The 15,825-nt window shown below is 43.1% G+C and overlaps 1 protein-coding gene across 1 annotated transcript in view; it reads left to right on the forward strand.

Moving 5' to 3' along the window:
• The window catches only part of CPE (carboxypeptidase E), a 106,347-nt gene that overhangs the window by 59,082 nt on the left and 31,440 nt on the right, over window positions 1-15,825 (forward strand). The window lies entirely within an intron of this gene.

The following is a 15,825-nucleotide window of genomic DNA, read 5'->3' on the forward strand; positions in this document are numbered from 1 at the left end:
CCCATACATCCTGAGCCCCTCACGAGGCCTGATTGGCAGCACTTGGTGGACCTTTCCCGTGACACAGGACATCACGATGACTCAGCCCCATTTTGCTAAAGAACGATGCCATCGTTTGAATGACCTGTCAATGCCTGCCTCTGGAGCAGACCACTGTGGCCCGTGAGTTTTCCGGGCACTCTCTAGACTCGCCCGCCTGTTTTCCAAGTAGCAGTCTAGAGCCAATAATTATAACTTCCGGGGTGGGCATTTTCCATGAGATCCTGGTTTCAGTTACTCCCAGTCACTAAACCCATCATATTTGCACTTCCTTGACAGATCTTTTTAATTTTCTTTTGGCTCGGAGTCCACTCAAAATTTTGGGTTTGCCTTTCATCCCTGGCTGGAGGCTGTGGGTCATGGTTGAGGACCCATTGGCATTCTGATGAAACCAAAATGACCACCATTGCTTCAGTTCTCTTGCTGTTGCCTCAGGTTGCGTGCACAGAAGATTCAAAGTGACTTTTGTACGTGGTTCTAATCATGACCAACCATGTCTTCTGCTATAAAAGGGCAGTAAGGAATGCATTCCCCATTTTTTTTTAAATAAAATATAACATTCTTTTTGTAACTTACTATTTAAATCACGTTTCTGGTTTGGCAGGACCTTCTAAAATTTTCCCACTAAGGAAAGTTTTTTTTTTCCTATAGCAAAACAATGTTTTTATTCCAAAATAGAACCATTTTATTCCAAAACAGAATCGTACTGGTGGTCCATAGTACTGCTTCCGAACTTCCTTCTGATACTCTTCGAACTTGTCTTCTTGCCATGTAAATAAACTTAGCGTACAGGGGATTCATACAAAAAGAGCCAAGTTAGGTCTCAGGATTGTAACAGAGGAAAAAAAAAAAAAGAATTTAGTCCTGTGCTGTTCAACGTGGTAGCCACATACAGCTACTGAAGTATGATTGCAATTGAGGATAATTAAAAATCCAGGTCTCCGCTGCACCACACTGCGTGTCAAGTGCTCTCCGGCAGTTATGGGGAGGAGGAGGTGAGGGTCGTTGGAAAAGTCTTCTGTGTAGAAGTCAGAACAGAGAACAGAGCAAAGAGGATTTTTGGAGTGGTTCTTCCTTTTTCTTCTCTGCCTTTTCTTTCCTCTTCCCTCACCATCACTGTCTTCACGATCAAGTAGTTGACTGTTTTTGACATTTATGACACACAGGCCACCAATCTACGTGCCTTCAATAGATTTTAAAAATTTAATCCTCCCAATAATCCTGTGAGGTAGGTCTTACGGTCACGCCCACATCTGAGTTGAAGAAATCGAGGTAGAGAGGATTAATAACTCGCCTGTACCTGACAGCTGGTAAATGATGGCACACACGCAGCTAGACATCCAGCCTCGCTTCAGAGCTTGCATGTTTACGAGGGAGAGGTACTGCATCTCCTTAAGTGAGCGACCCATCTGGGTTTGGAACTAATTAGAAGAAGAAATAACTGCCGGTTGAGGTGGACTATGGCGGGTGATGACTGCCAAGTGGGGAAGACGAGGCACAGCTATTGTTGCCACTGGTTTCGGTACTTTGTTGTACTTGCCGACTCTTCATTCCCACAGAGTTCCTGCTACCCCAGCCGTAGTCTCTCCTCCCACCCTCCTTGCATTTCCCCCAGTTTTAGTGAGTAGAGGGATTCATGTCGGGCTGTTCCAGTGTTCAGTTGCACCATCCACATGAATTAGAGGATGGCTGTAGCAAGTGAAGAACAAGATCTTTGATATTGAAAATTGGGGGCGTTGGGGGGCTCAGTTGGTTAAGTGTCTGCCGTCAGCTCAGGTCATGGTCCTGGAGTTCTGGGATGGAGCCCCGGGTTGGTCTCCCTACTCCGTGGGGAGTCTGCTTTTCTCTCTCCCTCTGCCCCTCCCCCACCATGCTCACTCTCTCTCTCTCTCTCAAATAAAATCTTGCAAAAAAAATTGGGTGACATTCTTTAGTTACTTTGGTTTTTTTCTTTATCATTGTGCAAGAATGCGACATGCGATCTGTCCTCTTAACAGATTTTTAAGTGTACAATATATATATATTTTTTACAATATTGTTAACTACAGGTATGATGCTGTGCAGTAGATCTCTAGAATTTACTCATTTTACATAATTGAAATTTAATACACGTTGGTAAGCAGCTCCTCATTTCCCCTACCCCAGCCCTGGCAACGACAGTCCTCTTTGCTTCTACTGAATTAGAGCATTTTGGAGACAACATGCTCCAACGAAGCTCAAGATGTGTCCTTCTGAGACTGGCTTACTTCACTTAGCATAACGTCTTCAAGGTTTGTCCATGCTGGCACATATTGCAGGATTTCCTTCCTCCTGAAGGCCGAATAATGTTCCACTGTATGTGTACATCACATTTTCTTTACCCATTCATCTGTCAGTGTTCATTTACCTTGTTTCCCCCTCTTGGCTATGGTGAATAGTGCTGCAGTGAACATGGGAGTGCAAATATCTCTGATAGGCCATCCTGTAGCTACATCTGATGTCTGGGACAGGCAATCCCTTATTTCTGTCTAGGAAAGGGAGCCATATAAAGGAGAGAGTGGTGGCTCAGGCCCTCGTTGGAACTAATAAAAAATAAAGCAAAAGACCCAACCTTGTGTATTACTGGGTGCGCTATCACCATTTCTAACCGACTCCTTTGCTCTAACACACCTATACCAATAGGCTGCCACATTAAGACATTTGTGATCTTTCATCCACCGTCCACTGGATTATTGCATATTGGTAAACTAGAATTTGGATATTCAGGGCAAAGCAGAATGAGATATCAAAACTTGATTGAGGCAGGTAGCGGGGTAGTTAAATAATTTGGCTATGGTGGTAGGTCACGGGTGTTGGATCCGTGTGTTGCTATTAGTAACTTGTGTGGTATTGAGGACATCATTTAGATTCCCAACACCCTTGTTTTCTTCATCTGTAAAACAGATGAAAATAGTTCCTACGTCATAGGGTGTGTGTGTGTGTGTGTGTGTGTGTGTGGAATTAATAAACAGAAAGCCCTTAGTACATGCAGGCCATTGCTAATATCACCAACTCTTAGATTCTAGGTCTAATTAGATGATGTAGTTGTGACATGATTACCAATGTCGTAACGAAATAGAGGTTAGTAAACATTCGAACACTGCCATGTATGTTCATGTGTTCACAAATGACACCAGAAATGTTGAGTTGCCATTTTGCTTTCAAGAACACCAGTTTAGGGGTGCCTGGGGGGGTGCAGTTGGTTAAGCAACTGACTCTTGGTTTTGACTCAGGTTGTGACCATAGGGTTGTGAGATTGAGCCCCCAGTTGGGCTACATGTTTAGCCACAGAGTCCTCTTAAGATTCTCTCTCCCTCTTTTTCTGCCCTTCCCACTCGTGCTGTCTGTCTCTAAAACAAACAAATAAATCTTTATATATTAAAAAAGAATACTAGTTTATTTAAGGAGGGATCTAATTGTTTTTGATTTCTTTTCATGACTGCCCTTGTTGCTCTGTTGGCTATGTCTTTTCATATTTTACATATTGTGGGGATGAGACATCCAGAGGTTAGAGAAGTGAGTGTGAAGATAGCAAAGTGATTGGTGGAGTGATAAAAAGAGAGTACCAGATATATGAAGAAAATAACTATATTTTCTACCTTTAAGTTGAGATAGGTGATAAAACTATGTAGATGGGGCTATAAAGGGTTTTGTTTGTTTGTTTTGGTGTCATACAATTTCACGTTGTTGTTATTTAATTATCTTACCAAGAAGAAATTCTCCTCCTGCTGGGCTTGGGATACAGTTATTTATCTTTTTTTTTTTTTTTTTTTTTTTTTGAGCTGTTAAACAGAAAGTATTTTTAAATGGCAAATTTTGATATACATGATGATTTTTACCCTTAAACTTGAAAACAGGTAGCTATTTATTTTGTTCACAAATAAATGTTTTGATAAGAATGTTTTGGACAAAGGGCTCCTGGGTGGCTCAGTCGGTTAAGCATCTGACTCTTGATTTTGGCTCAGGTTACAATCTCAGGGTCATGAGACTAGGCCCCATGTGGGGCTCTGTGCTCAGCATAGAGTCTGCTTGAGATTCTTTCCCCCTCAGCCCCTTCACCCTCTCGCTCTCTCAATAAATAATTTTTTTTTAAAAAAGATTGTTTTGGACAAGATATCTCAAACCATCCAAATACAGAGTCTTAAATAATTTAAAAAGAATCATCAACTTACTAGTAAGAAAATGACAGGGTTTGATATAAAATTTTGTATTGATGTTTTGAGATTGTGATATCGTGTACTTGGGGTCGTGTGAAATTAAAGATGATAAACGCTTAGTGACTGTCTAGTTTTTTTTTTTTTTAAGATTTTATTTATTTATTTATTTGAGAGAGAGAGAGAGAGAGAGAGAGAGAATGAGCACAAGTAGAGGGAGCTACAGAAGCAGAGGGAAAAACCAGCTCCCCACCGAGCAGGGAGCCTGATATGGGGCTAAATCTTAGGATCCCAGGAACATGACCTGAGTGAGCTGAAGGCAGACACTTAACCAACTGAGCCACCCAGGTGCCTCTGTAACTGTCTAATTTTTCATTGAGCCAGGTGGTTTTATTTTATTTAGCAAAATTTTTCAATGTTATTTTTATTTTGAATGCCGGCAGAGTATTTATTTACATTAACGTTAAGGAATCCCTAAGTAAAGGGTCAGGTGACATACTAATACAAATTAATCAGATGTATTCTAAGATCAGAAATCTTGGGGATGCTGATGCCTGGGTGGCTCAGTCGGGCAAGGATCTGCCTTCAGCTCAGGTCATGATTTGTGTGTCCTGGGTGGAGCCCCACATTCAGCTCTCTGCTCAATGGGGAGTCTGCTTCTCTCTCTCCCTCTGTCGCTGCTCCCCCTGCTTGTGCTCATGTTCTCTCTCTCTCTCACTGTCAAATAAAGTAAAATAAAAAAGAGCAGAAAGTGAAATGAGTCAGTTGGAGAAAGACAATTGTCATATGGTTTTACTCATACGTGGAATATAAGAAATAGTGAAAGGGACCATGAGGGAAGGAGGGAAACTGAGTGGGGAAAAATTAGAGAGGGAGACAAACCATGAGAGACTCCTAACTCTGGGAAACAAAAAAGGGCTGCAGAGGGGGTGGTGGGTGGGAGGATAGGGTAACTGGGTGATGGGCACTGAGGAGGGCACATGATAAGATGAGCACTGGGTATTATACTACATGTTGGCAAATTGAATTTTAATGCAGAATTTTTTGAAAAGCAGAAATCTCTAGTCTTTTTGGGGGGGCTGTGTGTATCTCTTTAGTTGCTTACTTTTCCTTGTATGAGATTTTGCCCCTCATTGTACTACCCTCTTCTCTTCATTGCAAAAAAAAAAAAAAGAAGAAAGAAAGAAAAAAAAAAAAAAAGAAAAAAATTCCCTAAAGTTCGTATCTTAGTCCCCAAAGAAGTAAATAAAAGACTAGCAGAAGATGGGTGAGATGGAGTGGGAGATAAAATTAGAGTAGTTGTAGTGAGTAAAAATCTTGAAAGTTCTTTAATGAGAGAATTACAAGCAAAATATGATAATACATAGCCGGTAAGTATCCACGGTTATTCATAATTTATTCATAACTACATTAAATATAAGACTGTGCATAATTATTTAACGTACTTTTAAAATTTAAATATTTAATTTAAAACTGAGAAGAGAGATATACTTTCCTGTAATCTGAATAGTTCTGGAGCTTTCTAGGGATGTACCAATAAGCCCTATGACAGTCTCCCATGCTCTTGCACCTGACATTGGGTTCAATATACATTAGCAGATACTTTGTTGTTCATGCAGGTTAGCATTTATAGTGCATCTCAGGCCTGAGGCCATGTAGCAGCCTCCAGAATTATGCTGGGTGCTTTTGGGAGAATGGGCACTCAAGGTGGTTGGAGCAAGCCAACATTAAGAAAAAGCACTTAAGTTTCTAAAGTCTTTTATTATTTCAAAATCAGTGTCTTTCTCTTTCTCTCTGTCTCCCAATCTTGATTTTGGAGTCTTTCTACACTCCGGTGGTCCACAGATAGGCACCAGTTATCCCCTGGGGGCTCATTCGAGTTTTAGGCTCTCAGGCCCCACTCCAGACCCTCTGAGTTGGAAATTGCATTGAATAGGATCTTCAGGTGATTCGGTTGCACATCCAAGTCTGAGGAGCCTGCCGTATGGCGTAGGTCAACTCTAGGCTGATATCTGTATCTGTACTCCTAGAAGGATCGGTTAATTTTCCAAACTCACTTAAGTTGCACAGCTCTTTGAAGGATCTCAGGATCACCTCATACATAATACTGTTGGAAGCTTCTAGCTTCTATGTTTCCAATATGGAAGATTGTTCGTACTGTGTTAATAACATGAGTCATGGGCAACGATTTATTGGTTACCAACTAGTTGTTGGGTTTGGCACAGAATGTCTCATTTGGATACTTTCTCCTTTAATCTTCTAAGCAACTCAACAAAAGAGGCTTTGGTGAGCCAATTTAGAGAAAAGAATCCTGAGGCTTGGGGAAGAGGTTATTGGCAAAAGGTTGGATATACCATGTTAGAGCTGAAATCCAAACCAAGTGTGTGTTATCTAAGCCCATGTTCCCCACCTCCTTGTTTCTTTTAAACAGTGCTCTATTGCTGCCATGCTGCTGTGCTCCATTTGCAGTGAGGAAGGGCATGTAATAGTCCATTTGTCTGGATCAGGAAACAAGCTTATGTAGAAATGTATGTAGATATTTCTGGTGGCTGTGATTTCTCTCTTTCCAGATTCCGACTTCCAATGTCTAGTATAAGAAGGTTCCTTAAGTTTGTAAGATCTTTGCATACTTTTATGTCTTTTCTTTTGCAAATGTGAGGGAAGAGAATTCATACATTCCCTTAAATCAAATTCTCAAAACCAATGATCCATAAATTAAGAACTATCACCCTTCTCATCTGTATCCCATTGACTCTCAGCCATTGGAATTCCCAGCTGTCTGCTGGCCTCATTGGACTCCCCATCGCTGTGCTGGACTTTCCATGTACCAACTCCCAAATGGTTCATTCTCAATCCCAGAAGGGCATCAGAATCACCTCTCGATCTTTGAATAAAATACAGATTCAGGCCCCTTCTTAGAGGTTTTGAAGTATGATCTTTGGGAACAGAGCTCAGTACCCTGCATTTGCAAGAAGCCCACAGCTGACCTAGAGAGCAGTAAGTGAGCACAATTTCCTTCAAGAACTTTGCACAAAAGAGGTTACTTCATGATTACCCCATTATTATTATGGAATAATCTCCTGGCGGGAGACCTAGAGCGGACTCAGTCCTCCCACAGGGGATCCTCACCAGCTCATGTGGGCTGGAATTTCTAAGGTACTGCGGCAAGCAGAAAGACCTGGGGGCTCCATTTCACCCTTTACCCTCGTGGGAAAGATTCTATTGTGTAGCTCACTGCTTCTGAGACTGGGGCACCTTCAGCGCTGCCAGTCGTTAGTTACGATGTTGAGAGAATGACATCCTGAAGATGTTTTGACAAATGGGCTTGACTTTTGAGTTATCCTCTTCCTGGGAAAATTAAAAAGAAAGCTCCCAGGTTGTTTCTGGGAAGAGATTGTTAGACTAAGTTTTGACATTGCTGCTGGAGTTTTAGGTCGTTGGTATTGCTCCCACTTCACCTGCCTATTAGTAAACTGAAGTTTTTCTCCATTCATTTGTGTCTGCTAGAGATACTTGACATTTTCCACCCACGTAGGTTCTGATGTCATCACTTTGCTCATCCTCTGTTCACCTTTGGCATGAGATGGGCTGTTCTTTCTTGAGCGTACAGAGTGGTGATTGGGGGATAGGGACTTGGGGTTTTTCATTACTTTTTGTAACCAGGCCTTACTTCACTATGATGATCTACCATTTTCTCTTTGTTCCAGAGAACTGTCAGCTAACATTTATTGAGAGCTATGATTTGTATAGGGCAAGTTTAGAAGCTTGAATACCAATAGTTTGTCAAAGAAAAGCTATCAGGCTCTATTTCTCTGGGATGCTAGGAGGTGTGAGGTCATCCACAGCACCTACAGCATGGCTTCGAGATACCTCTGTGCTTTTGAGGGGTGTTGATGACTTCACAATGGCTGTTCGGGCTTTCAGCAGCTTTCCGGAGAGAGAGATTGTTCTTCAGCTGTGCTAAATGCTCTCTCTGGATCTTCTAGTTAGGATTCTAGTTTTGTCCTCTGGAGTTTACAGAATTAGCCAAACCCTTAGCCACACGACCGCCCCTGGGAGGCTCATGCTACACCTAAAAGCCTCTTTCCAAGCTACAACATAACTCCTCATGGGCATTATTTTCCAAAACTGACCTACCAGTCACAACCAAATATGGTAACGAGAGAGCCGGCAAACACTGAACCATAATCACTTGTCAGAAACCTGGTCCATTCATACTTTCTTTTCTCTTTTCTGGTACCAATTTAACTCTGTTCTGTTTTGGCCTCTTAGATATATTTATCTTCACGTTTTATTTTATATTATCAAAATACTGGTGAAAGACAACAGAGTCTTCTAAGAGAATCATCTAAAATAAAATTGGCACATACATTTATTATTTATTTATTTATTTATTTATTTATTTATTTATTTATTATTTATTTAAATTGGTACTTTTAAAAGATACTTAAAGGCCCAAATCCATCTTCAGTAAATACTTGCACAAAGGCATCCTGGTAACCATTTGATGTGATCTGTAACTATTAGAGTACTTTAAAAATAATTCTGTCTTTCCTGGTGATTAATATCTACAGAATCGGGCTCCCTGCTCAGTGGGGAGTCTGCTTCTCCTGCCTCTCCCCCCCCCCCCGCTCATGCTGTCCCTCTCTCAGATAAATAAAATCTTAAAAACTATATCTACAGAGAGATTTCACATCATGAAACTACATCATTAAAACAATCTCTGCCTTACCTGATTTGTGTTAAAATTTACTCTGTGTTCATGTCACGATGCTCTTAAACAAGTCAACGATTTTTTTCTGACTGTATGGCTTTTTGCAGGCAGCCTCTCCTTGGATAATAGCTATAAAGTGTTTCATGTTACTAATTTTAAATGACCAATGTCTGTGATTTTTAAACTGTGAATTTCTGGGAGTGGGCACAGAAATTATACTGTTTTTTTTCATGTCGAAGATAGCCTTGTAGGTCAAGACTGTAGGAAGAACAGAAGGAATTTTGAATACCTAGAATGATAAATATTTTAGAAAAACTACTTATTAGGTCAAAGTAAGATTTTTTTCATTAATTATTATGATTAGGTATAGAGCAAAGAGTAACATAATCCAGTCCATTGGTAACTGCTAGAGTAATTCATGAAGCCAAAGTAAAACCCCCTACTCCTTTCTTCTTTTCCTTCCCCCTAGAATAGATGGATACTGGTGCGGTGCTTTAGAAAACAGCTCCATCTCAATACATGAATAAAACCCCCAAACAAACCTCTTTTAATTCTTACTACATAAAATGAAACATAAAGAAAGGCAGTATGGTAGAGGCTAGCCTGATTCTACTTTTCGTTATGTGTTTGAAAATCCTTCTGCTTTCTTAGACTTCAGATTCACCTTCTGGAGAACCCGTGAAAAAACCGGAAGTTACATATTTCAAATAATTGCTCTCCATGTGCAGTGGTGTGTCGGAGTAGGGCTGTACTGGTTTATGAGACCTAGTTTTAATTTTCCGGAACTGTGTGAGCCGACTGACCTCACGTTGGTAACTTCAGATTGTCCATAGGGAGTGCGTTTGTACCATGAGCCAGCAGCTCGGAGCTGGTTGTTAAACACTGGAGTGCTCATCATCGTACATGGATATTTGTAAAAAGTTTCTAAGATACTTGTGTAAAGACAAATATTTTAATTAAAAAAAATTAAAGGCATTTGTTGATATTCGAACTCTGACATTTTTATAGACTTGCAAGGTTAGCAAGTCTAACCTTCTTCTGCTCTTCTGTTTATCCCTCTTTCTTCAATTAGGATCTTTCTAGATATACACTAGATGTCATTTGTAAGAGAACTTTGAGAGGATATGTGTGGCTAATGCATAATTAATATTTGAAAAAGAATTCTGGAATGCATCTCTGCAGAATAGTTCTGTAATGTGTTCTGTGTTGGCTGCCCATTAAAAAATCAGATGAAGTGAGAAATTACTTTCAAGATGTGGTGTAAATTTAGTTATTTTAAAATATGACGATGAAGGCGGAAGCAAGGAGAAGTAATCTTTTACACTCCGTATTGTCTTCTGCAACTGTTTTTTATTCTTTTGCCTTTCTTTGGATTTTTTTCTCCCCTTCTTTGTTCTCTTTTCATCTACTCTGCTAGAAGGAGGCTCTATTTTCGTATCCATACCCACTCTCTTCTATTATTTATTTGGCCTTCGGAGATTTGGATTTCTTTTAGGAATACACTGAGCATTTTAGGCTGCTAAAATATCCTAAAACACGAGCCAATTAATGACGTATTCATTGACAAGTGTTCGGAAACTTGTAGGGTTCATTCTGCAAGAGTGATTTAAAAGCTGTAATAGGTTAGAACGTCAAACAAGTGGAAACAATTAGTAGCACTAATGTCTTAACCCCCAGTTTACCACTGAGAGAGGGAGATCCTTGATGGGAAGGCCCATCTGTTCCAGAGATGTCTCCAACTTGCAAAGCCATTTGTAAATCAAATCATTCAGTGACTGTGCTGCTTGTGTAGCTACTTATAGGTCTGTTTCTCAAAATCATTGGTGAGGTGCACGTTTTACCATGATATTTTTGAGAAATAGGGTTTTATTTTTGGATACTCTGGTTATTCAGCCATGTGTTTAGTATATTACGTGTACCGGGAACATGTACTTTGACATTGTCACCAGCTCTAGGAATTGTGAAATCAGTGAGTTAAGTACACCTTCCAAATGAGTTAGTGGATTTATATTTTTGCAATAATTTGATGTTGGAGGAAGAAGAGATTCATCTCAGTATGAGTTTCCTCTCTATTTACAGAAAGAAAGATGGAAGAGTTCTGTTACTATAATCGAGTTCTTTCTTAAAATACCCTTCACGTACTTACTTTTTTCTAAATGATGCTACACTTCTTACACCAAGTTTCACAATTTACAACCTATTTTCACATTTATCTCATTTTTCATTAGATATTTGACCTCTGCTCTTTTCTTCTCATATAGAGGTCACGGAATAATTGACTCTAAGATTTGGAAGAGCCTTCCAAGTCATCTGATCAAGCCCTCTACCGAATGGTCCGCCTGTCAGCTATTTCCAAGAGCAGAAATATTAGACACAGATAGGCTGACCATTAGGTCAAATAACGCAGTGAAAGTAAAATTTCCTTTTTGTGAAAAAGGCTGAGTATTATTATATATTTTTTTTACCTCTTTATTTGATTTTTTTTTTCTTTTTCTTTTCAAGGCTTAGCCTACTGGGCCTGTGAACTTCTGCTTTAGGGTCTCTCTGGTCACTTTAACACCATTGATTCCTACCATGTGGGAGCTTTGCCAGACTGTTGTCAGCTTCAGACTCTACCCACATGCTAAGCCTAAGGGATATGTGTTTCTGGGGGTGCAAAATGCTTCTGTTTTATTTTGAAGCAATAGATCTGTACATTTTTTTCATTTTATGATTTGGTTATTTCAAATCACATTAATAAACAATTGGAACAAATGAGTTGTTACAAGTATGAAACTTAAAAGAACTTGCCTGCTCCAGTTATTATTTATTTATTTATTTATTTATGATTCAGTAAGGCTTTGGATCTTATTTTAAAACACCCATCAGTTATTCTTATATTGTTCTGATGAGAGTACAAGTCCAATCATGTACATTGGTTGTTCCGTGACACAGATGAGTACGATGGAAACTCGGCCCAGCCAGGCTGGATTTGGTCGTCAGGTGATCATCTTCTAACGGTGGCTTGATTGCTGATTGTGCGCCACGCGGAGCACCCAGGACAGAGGGTTATGTGATCTTGCAGAAAAGCTGGTGCAGCAGGGGAGCTGGACTTCCCGAGCCAGGCCATCGGCAGTGCGGCACCCTGGCACCCTGTGAACAGACTCCTCCGGGGGATCAGGGACTCGGAACCGCTGGGTGAAAAGGCAAAAAAACCAACTGGCGGGTGCAGAGTTAAGAGGAATGCAAACCGAGCAGCCCCCAGGGACCGGAGCGGGGTCCTTCCCGGCTGGGAGGTGGATGGGCTGAGCCTGGGGGCGTGCTGCCGGCCGTCCCTGGGAATGGGCACCTGCTGACCCCGGGCTCTGTCCCCAGCAGCCGCAGACAGGTGTCCCCACCGGGCTGTGTCCCCAGTGTCTCTCACACAGATGTGCCCACCAGGCTCTGTCCCCAGCAACCCGCACGTAGGTGTCCCCACCATCCTCCGTCCCCTGCAGCCCGCACACAGGTGTCCCCGCCGGGCTGTGTCCTCAGTGGCCCGCACACAGGTGTCCCCGCCATCCTCCCTCCCCAGCAGCCTGCATACAGGTAGGTGTCCCACCACCTCCATCCCCTGCAGCCCACACACAGGTGTCCCCGCCGGGCTGTGTCCTCAGTGGCCCGCACACAGGTGTCCCCGCCATCCTCCGTCCCCAGAGGCCGCACACAGGGGTGCCTAGGTCATCCGCGGACTGTACCCTCCGGGTTGGTGAGCTGACACACGGGCTTATTCAAAGGCCAACGGCTTCGATTTTATTCTTCCTTCTAAATTAAGGGTCCGGAGAGCAGAATGTCTCCTGAGCTCCTTGTTTAGACTTTTGGACACAGCCAGCCTCGGGAGTCCTTGCCTGGAGGTTTTGGGGCGTCTTGTGACCATGGAGATTGCTGTCTTCCTGGGACATCGGCTGCTCACAGTGGGGGGGGGCTCCCAGTAGCCCCGAGGTCCTTAAGTGTTGCCCCCAGGGTGCCGACCCGCTGCCCGCCCGGCCCGTCCAGCTCCTGGCTGCTGCTCCCCGCGCGGCTGCACCTGCGCCCCAAGGGCTCGCGGGGCCCTCAGCCGCCCGGGGGGCCGCTTACTCGTTCCCTCGGGAGCTCGTTGGCTGTGAGCCATGCGGGTGCTGTAGGCAGGAGCCTGCCCCCGAGCTCTGGCCGTCCTCGCAGCCTGGGGGACTGTCACCTGGGGGCAGGTGTGTACTCACACTCAGGTACTGGAGAGAACAAAAGGGCTGGATGCAGACCTCAGGTGGCCCAGGAAGCGGTGGCTCTCCAGATCAGGGAAGGACAGGGCAAAACTTGTGGGTGACCAGGAGGACAGCCTTGGTGGGCCAGAGCCCTGCGGCCCAGGGACAGGTGAGCAGGTCCTCAGGGGACTGGGAGGTGGGCCAGGCCACACCCGGGGGAGCTACAGCTCTTGTAGAGGATTCCGGCTTTTATGGTGAAAGCAGATGGGAGGCTCCTTAGCTGATGGGTTTTGGGTAGAGGGGACCCAGTGGGGTGGGTGGTGAAGAGGGGAGGGCGAAGGGCTGGAGAAGGTGATGGGACTCTTCCACTTGAGAACCTTGTAGCTGGTTGGTCATGTACCCAACGTCCCCCCATCATCGCCCCACTGCTGAACCCCGCGTGCATGCCGGTGTCCTCCTCCAGAGCCCACATTCCCTGAGCTTAAGGTGCTGCTCTGCTGGCTTGCGGGTCTCCTGTGGCGTCGTCGAACGGCAGGGTGGATGTGTGTACCTCCAACAACACCGTGGCTACTCGACACCTCACAAGACGCGTCCGTAGGCTTAGGGCAGCTCTTCTGGATTCTGGTGACAGCGTATCTAGCAACATAACTCGTTCTATGAGTCAGAGGAGGATGCAAATACACTTGCCTTTTCTTTCGCCAAGTCATACATGCCTTGAATTTTATTTCCATACATTGTCTTCTATAAAATGACCTTTACGGTTCTATCTTCGCATCGGACGAGAGCATTGCTGTTGTTACTCTTACTGCTGTCTCCTCACAAATGTGGCAGACGTCGTGGGGCAGATTTGCTTTCGAGAGCAATTTCCTACAGAGCTGAAGAAACAAAGCCACCCTGGGAATTTTCTCACTTTGAAAATCAAGCGTTGGGGCAATAGGGGGTGGTGTGGCTTGTGGCAGAACTGGGAGCGCATTCAGATTCAGACACGTGCACGGACTGCCAGACACACCCTGGGGGAGGCTGAGAGGGTATGACGTTGCTATGTCTCCCTTAAATGATGAAATATATCTTTTTTTTTTTTTGAATTGGGAGAAGAAATACAAAATCTCAGTGAGCTCATCTCCTCTTATGGGTTACGGGCCAAGCTCCTTCGAGTGACTGAGACCTCAGACAGCGCTGGGTGGGGTAACAGGCAGGGGCCCCTGCCTCCCACAGTGGAATCTTCTCTCAATACCTTTGCAAGATAGGCTTGTAATGCTCCTTTGGCCACTTGATCTCCATTTCCTTTTGTAACGCGCTGCTACCCTCCCTTCTGTGCCTCGATCAAATTAATATCCAGTAAGGGGAAGGAGTAAAGCACATGAGTTTGACAGAAAGGAGGAAGGTCATTATGACTTTTGAAATCAGAAGCAAAGAAAACATCTCTTCTCGTGCATTATGCGGGTACGTGCCCAGGCATAGTGTTACCAGCGCCTCTCCCTCAAAGTAAGAAAATGAGGGGCATATAAATAGCCCTGATCCTGCTCCGGCCTGATCCTTAGATTAAGATTAACTCAGATGCAGGCCGAGAGGTCACACAAGGACGTGGTTTTCTGTGGTTAGCAGTCATTTAAGTCACACCATCAGGAATCTCACGCAAAGGATATTTAGATGATGTTTTTCCAGGAGAAAAATAATTCCAGTTTTTCTTTTACCGGGGGGTAAGCAGTCCTAGTGGTTTTATAGGTGGAAAAATCCTTTCCACTGCAGAGGTTGGGCCTGGGGGATGGATGAAGCAGAGGGAGCCAAACAACAGGATTAATTTGGATCATTTGCTGCTATGCCTTGCAATTTAATTACTCCTAAACACAGTGGAGAACAGCAGAAACAGGCAATAGTGACTTCAGTCTGAATTCTGAGCCCTTCAGCAAAACATATTCTCTTGGGCCTGCATTTGTACAATAATGACAATAAAAATGTCTGTCTTCCTTATTTTAGTGGGCTGTTATAAAGAGAAAATTAGATTATACGTGGTAAAGCATGTCACGCCGATATTATGACACTGTCATCGTCATCACAATAATAATTATCATAGCAAACACTTAGCACTTGTTATTTTCCAGGCACTGTTCTACGCATTCATACTTATTCTTTCACTTAGTTCTTACCATAATCTTACGGGTAGGATCTGTTCTCTTATTTTAGGGGTGGGAAAAGAGAGCCACAGAGAGCCGAAGTAACTTGCTCAAGGCCAACCCGTAAGAGTTGGTGCGAGGGTTTGAAGCCATGCAGTCTGGCTCCAGAAGTTCATGCTTTTAATCACTAAGGATTAAAAAAAAGGAAAAAAGAAAAAAGAAGAAAGAAAGAAAGAAAGAAAGAGAAAAAGCATAGGCTTTCAACTAAATGCGAAGATCAGCATTTATAGATTCTGGCTTCATGGGCATGTTACCGCGGTCAGGCCTCTTCAGCAGCCTGAACTTCACTTTGCTCATTATAAAATAATACCGACTTTTAGATGTTTGGTGAGAACTAAATGAGAAAAAATGCAAAGGTCCGTGTTCAGCCAGCAGAAGGCATGCGATGAATTATTGTTATTATTATTATTTATTGCGGGTGGGATGGTATATTTGTCGGCTCAGGCTGCCCTAACAAAACACCACAGACTGGATGACTTTAGCAGCAGAAATTAATTTTCTGACAGTTCCGAAAGCTCAAAGTCCAA

The sequence above is a fragment of the Canis lupus genome, chromosome 15, assembly GCF_003254725.2.
Source record: "Canis lupus dingo isolate Sandy chromosome 15, ASM325472v2, whole genome shotgun sequence".
NCBI lineage: Eukaryota > Metazoa > Chordata > Mammalia > Carnivora > Canidae > Canis > Canis lupus.